Genomic DNA, 18,723 nt, shown 5'->3' with positions numbered 1-18,723 from the left:
TGTACCGCCGAGAAATATATACCGAACAAGAGAGGTCCCAGGACTGAGCCTTGTGGGATGCCACTTGTAACTGGTTTGGAGTCTGACATGGCTCCAGCAATTCTAACCATGTGGGTGCTGTCCTTGAGCCAGTTTGCAACCCATCTAGTGACATAGGGGTTTATATTTAAGCTGGTGAGCTTATCTATAATGCCCGAGTGGGGTATTGTATCGAAGGCTTTTGTGAGGTCCAGGTAGGCTGTGTGGACCACTCTTCCCCTCGTCAATGGCCTTGGTGACAGTTTCAAAGAAATCGACCAGGTTTAAGAGGCAGGATCTGCCCTTAACAAAGCCAAACTGGGTAGGATCCAGTGTCTGTAGGTCCCCAATATCTTTATTTATGAGGTCCATGATGATCCTTTCCATAGCTTTGCAGACCAAGCTAGTCAGGCTTATGGGGCGATAGTTTCCAGGATCCGTTGAGGCACCACCTTTGTGGAGAGGGACCACTGTTGCTGTACGCCACTCTTTGGGTACATATCCTGTAGTAAGGCTAAGATTGAACAGTAGTTTTATGTTTGGGTTTAGCTCTTCTTGGAGTTCATGTAGGACGCAGCCCGGGACACCATCTGGTCCCATTGATGCTGTGCTTTTTGCTTTGGAGAGGGCGGCTCTTACCTGAGCATCTGAGATGTCAGGGAGGCAGCACTCTGTTGGGATAGATATTTGCCCTTTTGGTGGGGAGAGGGGGAAGAAGTTTGCACTGAACCTGTCAGCTAGGATGTTGGCAATGTCTGTGGGCTTGGTGTATTTTTTGTCATTTTGGACTAATTCTGAGCATATCTGGGAATTCCCACCCAGGTTCCTAACATAACTAAAGAAAGCCTTGTGATTATCCTTAGTGTCCTGTGCAATTTTTCTCTCGAAGCTGGCCTTAGACGATTTTATGAGTGCCCGTAGTTTTTTGCTAATACTGATCAGAGATGCCTTCCCTTTTTGGGATTTTGCTCTATCATGTAGTAGCTTTCTCCTTCTATTGTATAGTTTGTTTATGGCTGGGGTCCACCAGACAGGACGTCTGCCTTTGGAGGATTGGGTCTTGGTTTTATTTGGGATTGCACGATCCATGCATTCCTGAAAGTGTTCATAGAATGCGTTTATAAAGGATTCTGCGGTCTGGGCCGTATTTTCCACAGGCCCGGGGGTTTTGACGGATTTCGCCTCGGTTTTGAGGCGTGTGAAATTTGCTTTAGAGAAGTTTTTCACTGTGGTTTTCTGGGCAGGGGGTGGGGTCGGGATGTGAATATCCAGTGAGATTAGTTTATGGTCTGATCTTACCAGTGAGGGATACACTTCTGGTCTGGAGCATAGTGTCCCCATGTTGGTGATGATCAGGTCCAGTATGTTTTCCCCTCTTGTGGGAGTGGTAACAAGTTGTTCCATAGCATTTGAGTTTATAAATTCTAGGAACCTTTGGGCTAGGGTGTTGGAGCTAGAGTAATGTTCCCAGTCTATGTTTGGGTAGTTGAAGTCGCCCAATATAATGGTGTTTGGAGAGACCTTCATATTTTCCAGTATTCTCAGGAAGGCCAAGTGGAGTTCCTGTGTTTGGGAGGGTGGTCTGTAGCAGGCTATAAACTGGAAGGCAGTTTTACCCACAGTTAGTTGCACATGGATAGTCTCTGATGCTTCGTGCTGTGCCACCAACCTGGAGGTGTGGGTATCTTTGAGGAATATTGATACTCCCCCTCCTTTTGTGGTTCGGTCCAAGTTTTGGGGCCGAAAAGCATGGTATGAGGTATAACCTGGTAGTGTTGGGGTGCTCTCGGAGCCTTGAACCAGGTTTCTGTTACTGCACAGATATCGATGTTCTCCATGCTAAGGAGAGTTTCGAGTGCATGCATCTTGAGGTTTAGACTTCTGGCGTTGAGTAGCATTACTCTTAGTTTCTTATCCCTTGTGATACCTATGGAGGTGGGTTTGTCTTTTGAGCCTTGCCTAAAAAGGCACTATCGGGGTAGCAAGAGCCTTTGCCAATATCCGAAAGCCCAGGGGTGACAGGTGCAAGCCGTCCCTAGCGAAGCATCGTGGCTTGTCGAGCATGTCATCCCAGGCTGACAGGCATTGGATCCCCTTTGAATGACACCAACACTTAAGCCAATTGTTGAAATTGATCATCTTGTCTTCATATTGTGGCATCATTCTTGGTGAGGGTAAGATGCTACTCAAGGTCAGGGTCATACCGGCCTAAGCTACATGCTCAGAGAGCTCCTCTATGTCTCTTTTCATGTAGTCCAGGGAGGTACATCTCAGGTCATTCACACCAGCATGGACAATGACTGAGTCATATTTGTACTTGCCTTGGAGTGACCTGAGTGCTTGTGTTATGTGGCGGATCCTAGCGCCCGACAGGCAGCTCACCGTGACCTTCTCCTTGTTCAGCCTGGTGAGTGGGACGTCAGTGTGCCTGATGGTAGAGTCACCTATTACAAGTGTATCAGGTGTGTTGTTTAGCCTTAAGGGCTGTGACTGTTCGGCACACTGGCTTTGTGAGCTATGTGTTGCACGTGTTTTGTTTTGGGGTAGCGGTTGCTTGGGTGTCTGCTTTGGAGGTCTCTGCTGCTTAGGCAGATTTTTATTTAGAGCCTCAGTATGTTTTTGTGTGTTTATGTGTTTGGTTTGTTGTCGTGGTAGGTCTATGTGAGACTGGAATTGTAGTGAGTGTGGTTTCCTTCTCCTCCTGACAGGTTACGCCAGTACTGAGTTGAGAGAGCTTAGCCTCCAGTTTGGCTATATGGTTGCATCTCTCACATGTGTTGGAATTTGTTGGGAGGAGGAGAGGGTTGTCTGTGTACATGAGGCAGTTGTAACATTGCCTCAAGATTCCCAGATTCACCAGCTGGACCGGAGAGGAGATTGACAACTGACCTTTGGACATGCTAGAATAGTATTGGGAATTCCTTTATAATTGAAAAAAGGGCCAATGGGGAACAAGGTACTCAAGGGGAGTTTGTGAGGGTGTAGTGCTTTTAATTTTTTAGAGCTGACTTATATAATTACTTTAGTGAGCAAGTGCCAGGTAACTTAAATGCAATGTGTTACAGGTAACTTAAATGCAAAAATGACAAACAGTAATTTTCTTTCAAGTGAAACAAGGAAATAAGTACAGTAAGCAATGCAGATATCACTAGGGATCCACAGAAGTGCTAAAAGGCCGCGTTTTAGGTGGAATTAGCGTTTCAGGGAAATAAACAAACAACAAGCATACAAATAAAGCTAGATTCAGCAGGCCTGGATCTAGTCTATGCTACAGCAAACAAGGTGTACCAATTTCAGTAAGAAACAGTTAGAATATGCAGGCACTATAAGCCTCTAACCAGAAATTCCCTGCTCAGAAGGGCAGAGTCCAGCCTCTCCTCCCACAAGAGTGCAGACCGCAATCCTTCTTAACGTAAAATAACTGGCCTGAAGCCCAAGTGCTTAAACCAGAACTAATACACTTTTAGAATAACAGACACTGAGCTCTCAATCAGCAGTTCCCAACTTAGAAGGATGTAAGCTACCTGTCCTGCCACCACAGTGCAGGCCACAAACCTTCCTAATGTAAAACAACTGGTCTGAAGCCCAAGTGCTTAATACAAAAGACTTAGAAATGATAGCTACACTTTAATCAAGTTACTACCAGCAGTAATAAATACAACTGAATACCTTAAAGAATGCCTGGATTAGTGCTCAAGTTATACAAACAAAGCTAGATTCAGCAGGCCTGGATCTAGTCTATGCTACAGCAAACGAGGTATACCAATTTCAGTAAGAAGCAGTTCAAATATGCAGGCACTATAAGCTTTAACCAGAAATTCCCAGCTCAGAAGGACAGAGTCCAGCCTCTCCTCCCACAAGAGTGCAGAACACGAACCCTCTTAATGTAAAATAACTGGCCTCAAGCCCAAGTGCTTAAACCAGAATTAATACACTTAGAATAACAGACACTGAGCCCTCAATCAGCAGTTCCCAACTTAGAAGGATGTAAGCTACCTGTTCTGCCACTACAGTGCAGACCACAAACCTTCCTAATGTAAAACTGGTCTGAAGCCCAGGTGCTTAAACTAAAAGGCTTACAATGAGTTACACCAAGCAGTAATAAATACAATTGAGTACTTTTAAGATGACGCAAAAGCAAAATAAAGTAGGAAAAAACACAAATACAGTAAAAGCAGATAATTTTTTTTTTTTTTTTTGAAAGAGGGAAAGGAAAGAGAGAAAGGAGTAGCAGAAACTAAGCTGATTGGCCTTCTCAAATGCTCTCCCTGTACTGGGTAGAATGAGGTAATGACACTAGACTGGGAGGAGGGTCCCAGATCAAATTTACATTAGGGGCGGGCAACTGCAAAGCCACCAACTATAAAAACACTATACCAACAGGGAGGGAGAGTGGGAAACAAACAGCAGAAATGTTACTCACAGCTGAAGAGCAGCAGTGAGCCTTTAAATGAAAGTTTTAAACAGCTAAAGGAGCCACTAGAAAAAAAGAGTTTAACTGCAACAAGTTATCATAAACAAACAACCCAACAAATGCTTAATAAGAGTGGACAATTTCCAGTTAATACCTCACACACAGTGAAACTAGCTAGAAAAAATACACAGTACACAAAGTGCTATAAACAACAAAGAAATAAAGAACAAAATAAACAAAAAACAGGATACTTAATGTTATATATTGTTATCATTACAAATCTGGCATAGGAGATCCTAGGGCAGTAGTCTCTCTCTCTCTCTCTCTCTCTCTCTCTCTCTTACACACACACACACACACACACACACACACACACACACACACACACAACGCAGAGTAAAGCATTTCATATGTGTGTACAAGTCGATATAAAAATAATTATGTCCCCCCATGTCCCCCCACAACTTTCTGACCTTTTCCTCCTCCTCCTTTGTTTCATAAAATTAAATTACAGTTCAACTTTTCAACACATACTTCGTCCACTGCTTTATTTATTGGTTGCAAACTACAAAATATTGGTTTTGAGTGATAGTTAATGTTCTATTTTGCACAAACCTTTATGCCCTTTCACAGTTACTCCTACTCTAACTTCAAAGTTTGAAAACTTTAAGACTTAAGTTTTTATTAACTTTTTTATCAAGCAAACTGGACTAAGCAAGTTAAAACCTATAGTTCTGGCAACTGTGTAAAAATTTAGAGCACATCTTCTCCATTCTTTTTTCATTAACAAATCAAAAAACTATAAACAATCAGCTTGCAAATGCATAATGTACTACTGTCTGTCTATATAGTCTTGTTTAAAAGAATTGCCTGCCAAATGGTATGAAATATTACATCTACCTGTAGTAAACTTCCAAAGTTGTTTAATGCACTACAAATATTTTGTTACATTGCCTTACGTTCTAGTTTCAGAGAGATATTCAGTCTTACTTGCTCTTTCATCATAAAAGGATGCATGGTCTAAGTGGCTGAACTGACATTCACACTTTCATATGAGAATGCGGTGCTCATGGCCAATAAGATTTCAACAGCCATAAAATATAGCTCTCCCAAAGGTAGTTGTGGGAAGGCTATAACAGACTGTGAAAATAAATCAATGGCTTAAAAATGGCATATAATCCTGCAAGCTGCAAGAAAAGTACTGCTTGAAGATATGAAAACAAAGAAAGCTGACATAATATGGGAATGCAACTGTCCCTTAAGATTTTATGTGGCCACACTATACATCAGTCAAAGTTATGGATGAGCAGCAAAAGAAATATGCTGGCTAGCAACACTTTATTCTGTGCTAATCCCCCTTTTTTTTAGTAGACTGATGAGTAAGCAAAAGGAAATGCCTTCACAGTAATACGAGCAACACTAAGTAATATAACGACAATGTCACATAGAGAGAGTTTTACTTTACAAGCATATAGCTATCATTTTAAAAAATAAATAAAATATAATGTAATTATTTCCAAGTTTAGAACAAGACTAAAAAGTAGTAGTCTGAAAATGTATTTCCCCTGAGGATGAAAGCTATAAGTAGTGTTCCGATTCGAAGATGTTTCCAAAAGCCAGTACGTCAGTAAATATGAGCTTCACAGTTCTGGCTCCATCTCAGTAGGTCTACTATTTTGTCTACAGGGATAAAACACAAGCACAGCTGTACCAGTAACAAGTAACGTGTACATGAGAAAGTAAAGCACATCTGGTAGCAAAGCTACATTTTATCACTGTAGGGGAAAATGGCATTTTGTCTTTGAAAAACGATGCAGCAAGCATCCTGAGCATTTCTGAAACATTGCATAACTCACAAAACTGATACCACTTTGCCAGCGAATTGCCGTCACAGAAGTGCTGCAAACATAATTAATCTATCTGTATGAAGTGCAAGTTCTACAGACAACAGCACTTTGCAGCAGCACCTTGGGCATTAAGTATGGCATGTAGAGCACAGCCATTAGTTGGTACACTAGCACATGCTGACAGGGAGCTACTGCTCTTCCAGTGCTAAAGACACGTACTAACAATTACATGGACTGCTGTCATGAAATGATGGATGTTATTGGCACCTCAACTTCAGTCTTTTCCACTGCAGACTCCAGGATGGGAAAAAAGGCAGTTAGTTTGTCATCATAAAGCCTGCTGAAAATACAATAACCCTAAAGAAGTAGAAAAAAGATGAATATATAGAATTACTGAGATGTTTCCAGAAATTTAATGACATCATAGTCACACATCACAGATTTCATTCTACAAGGATATGAAAGCTTAATATTTTAATCCTTGAAAATCATCCTCAAAGAAGACACAACTAGTTTAATAGATGATGTCCAAAGCTTGATAAATGTATGCTCATTGTATCATGTGACTGCAATAAAAAATGAAAATGTGCAATAGACACTGCTGCTCAAACATACATGGAAAAGACTTTAAGGTCCTTAAAATGATTTTACTATGAAAACTAAACAATGTAATGTGCCAACCAGACAACATTAAAAAGGTTGGTTTCCCCACAGTTCTGCTGTCATCATCCTAGAAAGACACCAGAAAGCTGACTGGGATGGATAAAAAGAGCAAAGTGAGCTGTACCATAGTTTAGTACCTTATAAGCATCCAACCTTTTAAGTAGCATTTTTTCTGCACTGGAACAGTCAAGAAGGTGAAAACATCATTAAATTGTCTCTATAAGACCAGCAAATTGCGATAATACTCAAGCTAAAATGCAGGACTAGCACGCAAACTGGGATGTCATCCTTGTCATTTAAAGTGAGATTCAACAAAATACTTACAAAGAAATCTGTCAACCAAAACTGCAGAAGCTGAAAATAGTATGCTTTTTTTAAATGCATCCTAGAAAATGATAAATACTGCAAACATGGCAAATTCATACATAAAAAATTTAAATGCCATCTTAGGACTTAAGTCACAATGCAGGCTTAAGATGAAAACATACACTACAACCAGCTGGGCCGCTGACTTCCCTTTCATTTAACTATTAGGCAAAATTGCAGCAAATTAAATTTCTTAGTGTTAAGCATCCAATCTTCTTCAAGACAGGAACACATTTATCAAAAGAAATAAAAAGCCATTATGTAAAATTCTTATTCCAAAGCCCAGAGTACAAATTATTGCAATTCACTAAATCAGTAATTCGTGATGACAACTTTACAGCAATCAAGACTCTGGTAGGGATCTGCTAAAGGTGCTCACATCACAAGCATACGAAGACTACTGTCTTGCAGCCAAGTGCTTGAGCATCTTGTAGTTTGGGTAGGCTGCTGCTTGTGCTCAAACTCGAATACGAGTTCAGGCAAGCAACTGCCGAAGTTTACCTGAACACATTTTTCGAGACTGAGCAACATAAGTGTGGCAGCCAAGGTGACAGAGATGGAGGGGTAGGGAATGTGGATTAGGACACCCGGCAGGATGGGAGTTTTAGGTCTAGGGAGTGAGTAGGGGAGAGTTTCAGGGTTATCAGGATTAGGGAGAAGGCAAGGGATTTTAGGTTTAGGGAGTGGAAAGGGAGCTTTACGGTTAGAGTTAGGATCTTGGTAGGGATATACAGTTTTATAAAATACAGTGCTGGGAAGGCTAAATAGTTATGGGAAATTGGGCTAGTAAGAGTTCAAGCACTTGCATTTTTGAGCAAGTGTGTTCTGAACAAGTAGTACATGAGCACTTGTAGATCCTGTTGGTTTCCAGTTGTAAAATTCCATGACTGCTTATGTGGGTCTAGGAAGAACATCATTTACCTACTTGTACCATAAAAAAGAAGTTATGTACCTACCATAACGTTCCATCTGTGTTGCCCATTTTGATTTTTCCTTAACAGCTGGATGTGTCCGGATCCAACTCAGCCATTACACTAGCTTGCGGTCTCCAACAAACTCTCAACCTCCTTTCCTACCCATAATGGACTATGCCTAAAGTCCCTCAGATCTTATTTACAGCTTGAGAGAAAGAAACTATAAATAATTGCCATAACTGGAGTTTAACATAAGGGACATATGGTGCCCCTAAGAGTCTCAGTCCTTCAGAAGTCATTAGTGGAAAATTGAGGGGATGGAGGGTGGGGATTTGAGGAAGAATGAAAATGTACAACACAGATGGAAAGTTATGGTAAGTACATAACTTCTTTATCCCATGTTGTCAATTTTCATTCATTCCTCAATGGATGGAACAGAGTCCCCAACTACCTAAATTCTTGGATGGACTCTAAAGAAGGATATTCCTGAGTATGGCTGAGACAAAGGCTGCTCTTCCCCTCATACCAGATCTAGTTTGTAATGCGTGATAAAGGTACGAGGATTTGACCAAGTTGCAGCCATACATATAGGCTCTAGACTGGAATACAGTGGAAGTAGCAATAAATCTCGTTGAATGTGCCTTTAATGGTTTTGGTAGGGGGAGATTCAATTTGCTGTAGATAAATGAAATGCAATTTGTCAACCATCTTGCTACAGTTACCTTTGTAACTGATTTGCCTAATTTATAATGTGCAAAGGAAACAAATAGCTGGTCTGTCTTTCTAAGCTCTTTTTGTTCTGTGCAAGTAGAAATGTAATTGCCTATGAACATCCAGTAAGTGCAGCATATATTCTCCCTTATTTATGAAGTTTGGGAAGAATACCAACAGGTTAATGGTCTGGTTAATGTGGGATTCTGACAACATCTTAAGTAGGAAGGAAGCATTGGTATGTAAGGTGACCCTATCCTTATGTAAAATCAATTATGGAGGCTTAGAAGACAATGCTCGAAGTTCTGAAACTATTCTAGCAGATGTAATTGTTACTAAAAAGACAGTTTTCCAGGTTAAAAATTTTAGAGCACATTTAGCTGCAGGTTCACAGGGAGAATGTATTAAGGCTTGCAGTACCATATTTAGATCCCATGGTGGTAAGGGGTCTTTATAAGGACATCTTAAGAGAAAATTACCTTTCAAAAAGGCTTTGTACAGTTTAGAGGAACCCAGGGAAGAATTAAACCCTACATGAAAGTTAGAGATTGCTGCGAGTTAAACTTTAATAGTTGATGAGCTAACACCATCACTAAACAAACTCATTAAAAATTCAAGAACAGAATGAAACGGAAGTGAGAAGGGGTCTATCTGTTTCTCCTCTGCCCAATAAGCAAACCTTCTCCATTTACTCCTGTAGAGTTTCCTAGTAGAAAGTTTACTTGAAGATAAAAGTATGGAATGGGAAGGGGAAGACAGCATAGGTTCCCAAGCTATTAAGGGAATTGGAAAAACCACACAGTCAGTTTGAGATGTGAGATATACAGTGAACAGTACCTGGTGGGTGAGACAGAAGGCCTGGAGTTGGATCCAGAATCCAAGGTGGGTACAGTAAATGAGGCCAAAGAAAGGGAAACCAAACCTGTCGAGGCCAGTAAGGTGAAATGAGAATGACTTTGCTCTTCAACCTGGCTGCTTCTGAAGGAATTTGGAAATTAGGGGAGTTGGAGGATAAGCATACAGAAGACTGGATAGCCAATTGTGGAGCAGAGCTTCCCCTCAGTGTTTCCACCAGTGGGGGGATCAAGAGAAAGAAGCTGCTGCATTTGTTGTTCAGGGGAGATGCAAAAAGACTGAATCAAGGCTGGCCCCACCAATTGAAAATCATTTCTGTCACTCTGTTGCTGAGAGACCACTCGTGAGGCAGCAAAATGGATCTGCTCAATGTGTCACTGGACTTCCCTGGAATATGCGTTGCTGTCAGAAGGGTAGTTGGGGGATGTTGCCCACTGTCACACTTTTAGAACTTCTCGACACCATGGATAAGATCTGGCTCCACCCTGTTTGTTGATATACCAAACTACCGACAGGTGGTCCATTTGGATTGCAATTGTCTCGAGAGGGACAGAGTTTTGGAATGGGTGCAATGCCAAAAGCATGACTCTCATCTCCAGAACACTGATATGCAATCTGGCCTCTTCAGGGGGCCATGCGCTTTGGACCGTCTTTCCCAGAAAATGCCCCCACTCCATCCACCCAATCTGGGAAGCATCTGTGGTGACTATGGCCTTACATTGAGGGAGGATGAAGAGGCAGCTTTCTAACAGTTGTTGTGACTGCATATACCAAGAAAGATACATTTTGTATACTTGAGTTATTCTCATCTTCGCCAACATGGGTTGAGACAGCACTGACAATTGTGTTGCAAGCATCCATTGCGATTGAAATTCTGGCACTGGAAATTATTTTCCTGACTTGATTTCTTGTTCTTTGTACTCTTGAAAGAGGAAGATATGCTACCATAGATACTGTGTTGAACATTGCTCCTATAAATTCCAAAGTTTATTTTGGTTGTAAGTGTGACTTGTTGTAACTGATGGTTATTCCAAAATTTGAATAAGTCTGCATCACTCTGTCTTGTGCTTGTAACCAGTTGATGCCTTGTCGGGGCAGTAACGAGTCAGTCATCTAAGTATGGAAACACCCAGAATCCCTGTAGTATCAAGTGAGATGCTGCCACTGCCATACACTTGGTGAACACCATGGGGGCTGTGGTGAGGCCAAAGGGCAATGCTCTGAACTGGCAGTAAATAGCTCCCAAATAGAAGCGCAAGTACCTTCTGAACCATCTATCCATTATTATGTCATAGTATGCATCCTGAAGGTCTATCGAGCACATCCAGATGTCTAGAACTTGGCATGTCGAACCAATTTGTTCAATACACTGAGATCTAAAATTGGTCTCCAGTCCCCTGTCTTCTTTGGCATTAAAAAGAATCTTGAGTAAGTTCTGGATTGTATTTGGTCTGGAGGGACCTCTTGGATGACTCTTTTTTTAGCACCTTTTGAACTTCTAGTACTGCTGCTTCCTTCCGATTGGATTAACATCAGGGATTTTTCTGGATAATGGAGGTGGTAGGGAAAAGGGATAATGTAACCTCTGGGAATAATTCTGTCCACCCAGGTGTCTTTAGTGATGTTTAACCAGGCCTCCAGGTGCAGAGATAAGTGACCCCCGACTGCCTCCAGAGGAAGGCAATCGGGCCACCCTTCAGGAATGTTGGAAAGGTCTGTTGGAAAAGGAATTTCTAGACCCTTGTTTCTGCGGGCCTCCTCTGCCACGGGGCATCTTCTATCATTATCACCCCCCCCCTCTGCTTCTGAGGGAACTGCCTCCACATGTGTCCTGGAAAGGACCCTGAGATTTCCTGAACCACATCTTTCAACCTCCCTGTTGATTCCTGGAAAAGGCCCTTTGAGGGGTTGAAAAACATACTCCCACTGCAGAGAGGGTCTTTCCATCTTTCTCACACCTGGAGAGTGTGTCTTTTACAGTCTTGCCAAAGAGTGAAGATCCATCAAAAGGAGCACTGACGAAGGATAACTTGAAGGGCTCTGCCAAATCACACAGGTGCATCCAGGCATGCCTCCAGATGGAAATACCTGAACCTGTAGCTCTTGAGGCTTCTTCTGCAGCAAGTGAGATGACCCTCATGGATGAATATGTGATAGAATGAAGGGTAGCCAACTGTGAGATCACAAAAGATTGAACCTCTGCAGTAGTGCTCCCTGAAAGGGTATCTGAAAATTCCTTGATGAAGTCCCTTTGCAGTCTCGTGAAGTGTGCCAAGTAGTTCAGTGATCTGAGAGTAAAAGTCGCTAAAGCTCAAACTCGCTTCACAAATCTGTCCAGTGCCCTAGACTCTCTGTTAGGTAGACAAACAGTGGAACCCAGTTCCATGAGTTCCTTTTTTGTAGCTGCCGCCATGACCATTGCATCAACTGGTAACCCTTTACTCCAATACTCCCTTCCTACCGGTGGTGCTAGAATCCTGCCTGGTCTTTTGGAGATCGACTCAATTGTATCAGGTTCCTTCCATGCCCACTTAGAAACCAAATCAATGAGTTCATCAGCGGGTGGAGTAACCCAGGAGGTAGAAGGGCCAGTCCCAAAAGCTTCCAGATATACTGACTCTTCAGGAGTTGGGTTTGGGGCAGATCAACCACCTCTCTGTTTAAGGATCTCTAGGATGTCTCCAAATGAGATGTCATCGGGTGGTGATTTGGAAGACCCTTCTCCGTCATCGAAGCCAGTATTCTCAGTGATAGACTCTTGACGACAGTTCAAGTGCCTCCTTTTGCACATCCTCTTCCTAGGGACTTTTGCAGTGGGATGATCTAGAGAAGTATCAGAAGAGATGACAATACCCTGCTGGGTAGTCTGGAAGCTTTAGACCGGCTTCTGTCCCTGTGGAGTAGAATGCGGAGGATCACAGTGAAAAAGTCATCTGAGAGGTCGAGGGTGGATCCGAGGGGGAAGGATCTATCTGACCTGCTGGAGCATAGAAAACCCTCTTCCTAACCTCTAAGGCAGAATGCTCAGGAGAGAAGGCAGTCAACGGAGCTGAGAAAGTGAGGTTCTGGCCCACCACTTCCCTCTGCTCTGAGAGCCATCCGAAGCTGGAGTCAAGCTGTTTAATGCCAAAGCTCAAAGAGGAAGAGACAGCTCTGAAAACTTTGGAGTTGACCCTATCCCCCTTGGATCCAACCTGGAAGCTTCGGCTCTGTGTGTCATCCAGATCCAAAGATGTCTGGGTTGGTGCATTCAGAGTAACAGTCAGATCCGAAGACAATGCTCTCTTCGGATCGGACCCAGAAGGAACCGGAATGCTCAGATCCAAGGACTCTAACACCATGGGTTGGGTCAGAGAAGGAATTATTGGGGGAGTGGTAGATGGATGATGTTCCTGACCCAAAGGGGTAGGAACCATGAGGACTGCCTTCTGAATTTGCTCCGTAAAGAATCTCCTCATCATCTGTTCCACATCTGACTCTGTGAGACTTCTGGGGGAATGAAAGGACACCCCCGAAGGAGATTTTGAGTGTTGCTCCAAAAATGGGGAGGGCACCCTGGAAGGGTGAATATACAATCTGTGTAAATGGTTTAGGATCTGGGGACTTCGGATATGGAGTGCATTTTGTCAGATCCAGACGTAGGACTTGTAATATATCTGATCAAATCTGAAGACAGTTGGATCCCAAGAGATGTTGAATCTCATTTTGGCTTCTTTTTCCTTGGTTCTAATGAAGTAGATGCAGTGGAATCTGATATCTGGACCGTTTTAAAGGGTCCTTGGTTTTAGTCTTGGGAGACTAAACTCCAGAAATGGCTTTAGAAAAAGGAGTTGGTAACAGCCCCTTTAAAATTAACCTTATTTCTTCTTTCCCTTAAAGCTCTGAAGTTGAACCCACTACAAATGTCACAGTCTTGGTCGAGATGTTCAGACCCTGAATTGAAAATGCACAAAGTGTGGACATCTGTAAAAGGTATCTCGTGCCCTCATTTCTCGCATTTTTTGAACACTTTATCACACATCGTCTAAAGTAAATATTCCAACCAGATATCAAAATGATACTCAAAAATTCTGTCCTATAAAATGTAGACAGTGACCAACTAAATACTACTACTATTGAAAGGAAAGCCAGTGAGAATAAGCTAGCAAAGATTTTTTTTTAAATGAGAAAGTTTAAATATAAAAGAAAGAAACAGGGTAGGAAAGGTCTACCAGAAATGGTAGCAAAGGCTACACTATCAAGTGTAAAAGGTTGCTGAAAAGTATAAGAAAGTAAGACACTAGTCAAGAAAGAGAATAAACCTTGCAAAAGAAGTAGTTATCATCAAATAACTGTTTGAAGAATAAGGTTTGTAAAATTTCACTTATTTCTATCAAGTAGTTCAAGGGCGAAGGCAACCATCTGACCCGACACTTGCAGCAGCTGGAGAGGCCACAAAAGTTCCTCACCAAAAGGATAAAGGGTCTCAAACATCTGTCCTATGCTGCCCGACTGAAAGAACTCCAGCTCTATTCAGTCGCTTACCACTTGCTCAGAGGTGACCTTTGCCTAACATACAAGGCCATGTCAAACCCAGATTTGATGAATATGCTTCACCTCAAAAAATCTAGATCCATCAGAGCCACAAGGGCGGGAGACTTAAACCTCGACACGGCTATTAATAGGACGTGCTGGAGGGATAGATTCATCACCCAAAGACTCCCTATGCTGTGGAATAAAATCCCGGTATATGTGAGGCAGAGCACCTCGCTGGCCTTGTTCAAGAGAAATCTTGACCAATGGATGGGAGATCGCAGATATACCCCAGGGATTACCTCAGTGTCACTGCTCAACAGAGGCACAGCAAAATAATGGGTATAGTTCCCCATACTAAAGGGGTGGCGTAAGCAACAAAACTATGGGCTAGGCTCGTAAATGCCCTCGGGCAGATAGCCTAGTATGAACCTATGAACCTATGAACCTATGTCTAGATGTGAAAGCTCAAATGAGATGTGAGGGACTTTAGGCATAGTGCATTATGGGTAGGAAACGGGACTGTGAGTTTGTTGGAGGCCATGCGCTAGTGTAATGGCTGAGTCAGATCCAAGAGTCGGATCTGAACCCATCCGTCTGCTGAGGAACGAATGAAAATTGACAACTTCAGATCTGTATATTAATCAGGATCCAGTGGCTACATCAAAGATATGATGGTAATATAAATAATTTCCTTTCCAAGGAAAGGAAAGTGCAGTTAGAAAAAAAAAAACTGACTGGGAAGTTTGGAATTTCTAATGGCTGAAATAATTATGTTCTGTCATGACTGCCCCAAAGATCAGATTTAGTGTTTTGTCTATGGCTATAACCCTAGATGGAGGTTTGTGTGTCCATGCAGCATACCTGAATTACAAATAAACTCGAGGATCTGATGTTAAATTAAGTCATAATAACTTGGGTCCACTTAGTCTCATATGAAAGATAAGACTAGGGCTCCTATCCTAACCATCCATTGTCAGCAGTTCCACAAGGATCTGCCCCAGGGCCACTCCTTTTTTGGCATATTTTCTTTGATGTCAAAACTATTTCTAGTTATCGCAAATGTGGAATTTCCTTAACCATGCTGAAGCCACCTCCATCAAACAGCATTAACACTACACATGAATGTTGCAGTAGGAATTATTTTGCCTTTGTTCTTAAAAAATGTAAGGAAAATAACAAAGTTGACAAGACAGTAAAAGACCCCAGAGTTCTTGCAAATGATGACTGTTTATCTGATATCCATGCAGCCACAACAACAATCCACAAAGCATATGGAATTGCCCATATGATCCTCTGTGGGTTCAACAGATGTACCATGGAGGTATCTATCCCACTGTATACAGCTTTAACCATCCCAGTTATAGAATACTGCAGACTAATCTTTAACCTTATACATTTTCTACAACATGAGGGGATAAAAAGATTCCTCACAAAGAGAAACAAAGGGCTTCAAGAAATGTATTTTAGCTAATGACTACAGCAACTCTTTCTGTCCTCTCTATCTAAGTAGCTTCTTACATGACACCTATTCCTTACACACACAGCATTAACTAAAACCTTATTGTTTGAAAGTCTTTACTTGGATTATCCCCCTGGTGATCTGAAAGTAAGACAACACTTGGCCTCGGTAAAAAGTAATATCAGTCATACCACAAAACATGACAATGTCATAACTGCCAGACAAGCCATACCTTTAAGAAGGAAATGGATGATTATATCTGTGCCTGTAAGTCCCAACATGAGATGTAGGGCATTAAACTCCTTGAGGGCCAACAGATCTTAATTTCCTGCATGCATTCAACTTATGGAATCTGAAAGTCTTCTATGGACACTAGAGATAAGAGGCATTCAGGGCCACCAAAAAGTCTAAGTACAACATTCTTATCCCACATTGTCTTTGCTTCTCATCACAATCCAAGTAAGTGAGTCCATTTTACCAAAGAAATGTAAACAAATAACAGACATGTTGATAAATCCAAATATAGATCATTCCTGGAAAGAACAGAAGTCAGCTGAGCTCCCTAGCTACTCTGAGATCCATCCACACTAGCTTATCTAGAAAAATATAAACATTATAGGACATGAGGGAGACCTAGTCACAACCACAACTCCCTCTTGACTAGTCAAAAAGCCCCAGAACTGGAGTTCTGTGGTATCAAAACTAAAACTTGACTGAGCTGTTACACTTCACATGGTGATTTGTGCAACTGGCATAAAGGCAATGCTAGTTCAGCAGCAACTACAGGGCAAAATACTGTGGGTACACTGCTTGATGAAGATTTCTAGGCCATAAATAACTTTTTAACCATCAGACAAGAAACACATGTATGGAAGAGAAATTGTCTGAAAAAAAAAATCTAATACAAGTCCCAAAACTGGTAAGGACTACACAGTCAGGAAGTGGAACTCTGGAAAATGTCAACATGATTGCTGAACAAGGACAATGTTTAAGTGAGAGAAACCAACAAGTGTTCCCTGAAGCTAGACATGAGAGACAGTCACACTGGTATGGAAAACAACAGATATACGACTATAAACCATTTTATTTAATATAAAAAATTTCTCTAAAATGAGTGGAACATTTTATGTGATCTAATGCAACTCTTCTTAAATATCTACATCACACATGAATGCATATTCCCCCACAGGGCATCCCTGCACAGGAGGTAAACATCCAAGCTCCCCTATATGTCATCCCTGCACTGGAATGAAAAGGAACACATGCACCTAAAATATTCAGTTATTTCTACTTGAACACAGAGTTGAACAATCAAGAGAAAAGGCCAAATAAATAGATAAAAGTCAAAAAAGTGTATTTATTTACAGGATGTCCTGCATCCAAGGTAGTACTGATAATGTCTCAATTAAGGTGATGGAGCAGAGCTATAGAATAGGGTACCCACTGAAGATGATGCTCTCAAATGTTAACTAATACAGTAAATACTCACAACTGTTGTACCTTACTTCTGCTGGCCACTTACAGTGGGTTGATCACCCTGATAGGATCTCAAGCAGTGGCCTCAAAGCAATCATAAAAGAGACACAAGGAGCTCAAAAGAAAGAGAAAGTCAAGGTCAAAATCCTCTGTAGGGCAACCCTACCAAAATATCTTCCTGTTTTGGAGTAGAATTAAAAACACTGTTCTGTAAAAATATGTCAGTACCTACAGGTCGAATGCACTGTCACAGCACTGAGCAGTGATCACTTAGCTTTCTGCTGAGAAATATGGTTCAAATAGCAATTCACTTTGGCTGGGTATGTTTGATAACTGCAAAGCCCTCCTTGTCAAAGCTAAAGAAAATTAAAAAGAAGTTATGTACTTACCATAATGTTCCATCCATGTCCATTTTCATTCTTCTTCAACAAGTGGGTTCGGATCCAAACCATTGGATCTGACTTGGCCGTTGCTAAAGCTCACAGTAACCAAATCTCTCGAGCTTCTCCCTTACCCATAATGCACCTCCCAAACTGCCTCAGATCTTGTTTGCTGCTTAACAGAAGATAAGGATGACAGTAGTAAATGGAGAAGCCATATCAAGAAGTCATGTATAACAACAATATACAACTATCTTGTAAACATTCATTCCTCCAGAAGACTTTGGATGGGGGTTGGTGGGAGGGGAGTTCAGGAAGAATGAAAATGGACAACACAGATGGAATGTTATGGTAAGTACATAACTTCTTTATCTGATGTTGTCAATTTTCATTCTATCCTAAACAAGTGGGATAGCATCCCAAGCTACCTTTGTCCAGGGTGGAGTCAAGGAAAGATATTCCGGAGCACCATAGAACCAAATGATGCCCTGCCTCTGGAGACCAGATCCAATTTGTAATGAGTTACAAAAGTCCTGGGAATAGCCTAAGTTGCTGCTGCACATATATCATCTGTGGACATTCTTGACTGAAAAACTTTGGAAGTCGCTATGGATCTAGTGGAATGAGCTTTCAAGGGATGTGGAAGAGTAAAAGTTTAGTGTAAGTGAAGGAAATGCAGTTTGTCAACCACTTTGATAACTTAGAAACTGGTTTTCTCAGAGTTGGATCAGAAAATGGAATGAACAGTTGGTCAGCATTTCTGATATCCTCGGTCCTGTGTAAATAAAAGTGTAACTGTCTATGAACATCCAATAAGTGGAAGATAACTTCTCCTTTGTTGGTAAACTTAGAGAACACTGGCAAGTTGATAGTTTGATTGATATTTGACTCTGACACCACCTTAGACAGAAAAGGTGGATCGTTATGTAAGGTTACTCTATCTTTGTGAAAATTAAGTATGGGGGTTTAAATGATAATGCCTGCATCTCAGAAATTCTTCTTGCAGAAGTAATGACAACCAAGAAAATTGTCTTACATATAAGATGTTTCAGATCACATGTAGCTGCTCGTTCAAAAGGGGATTGTGTGAGAGACTGCAGTAGCA

General features: G+C 41.6%; 1 protein-coding gene across 2 annotated transcripts in view; it reads right to left on the bottom strand.

Annotated features, from left to right (window-relative positions):
• Positions 1 to 18,723, bottom strand: part of PRDM5 (PR/SET domain 5) — a 2,968,604-nt gene that overhangs the window by 1,503,683 nt on the left and 1,446,198 nt on the right. The gene's annotated exons all lie outside the window — the stretch shown is intronic.

This window comes from Protopterus annectens, chromosome 6.part0, assembly GCF_019279795.1.
Source record: "Protopterus annectens isolate FY-2018-M chromosome 6.part0, PAN1.0, whole genome shotgun sequence".
Classification (NCBI taxonomy): Eukaryota; Metazoa; Chordata; order Ceratodontiformes; family Protopteridae; genus Protopterus; species Protopterus annectens.
The sequence above is the reverse complement of the archived record's forward strand: the minus strand, read 5'-3'. Positions and strand labels throughout refer to the sequence as shown.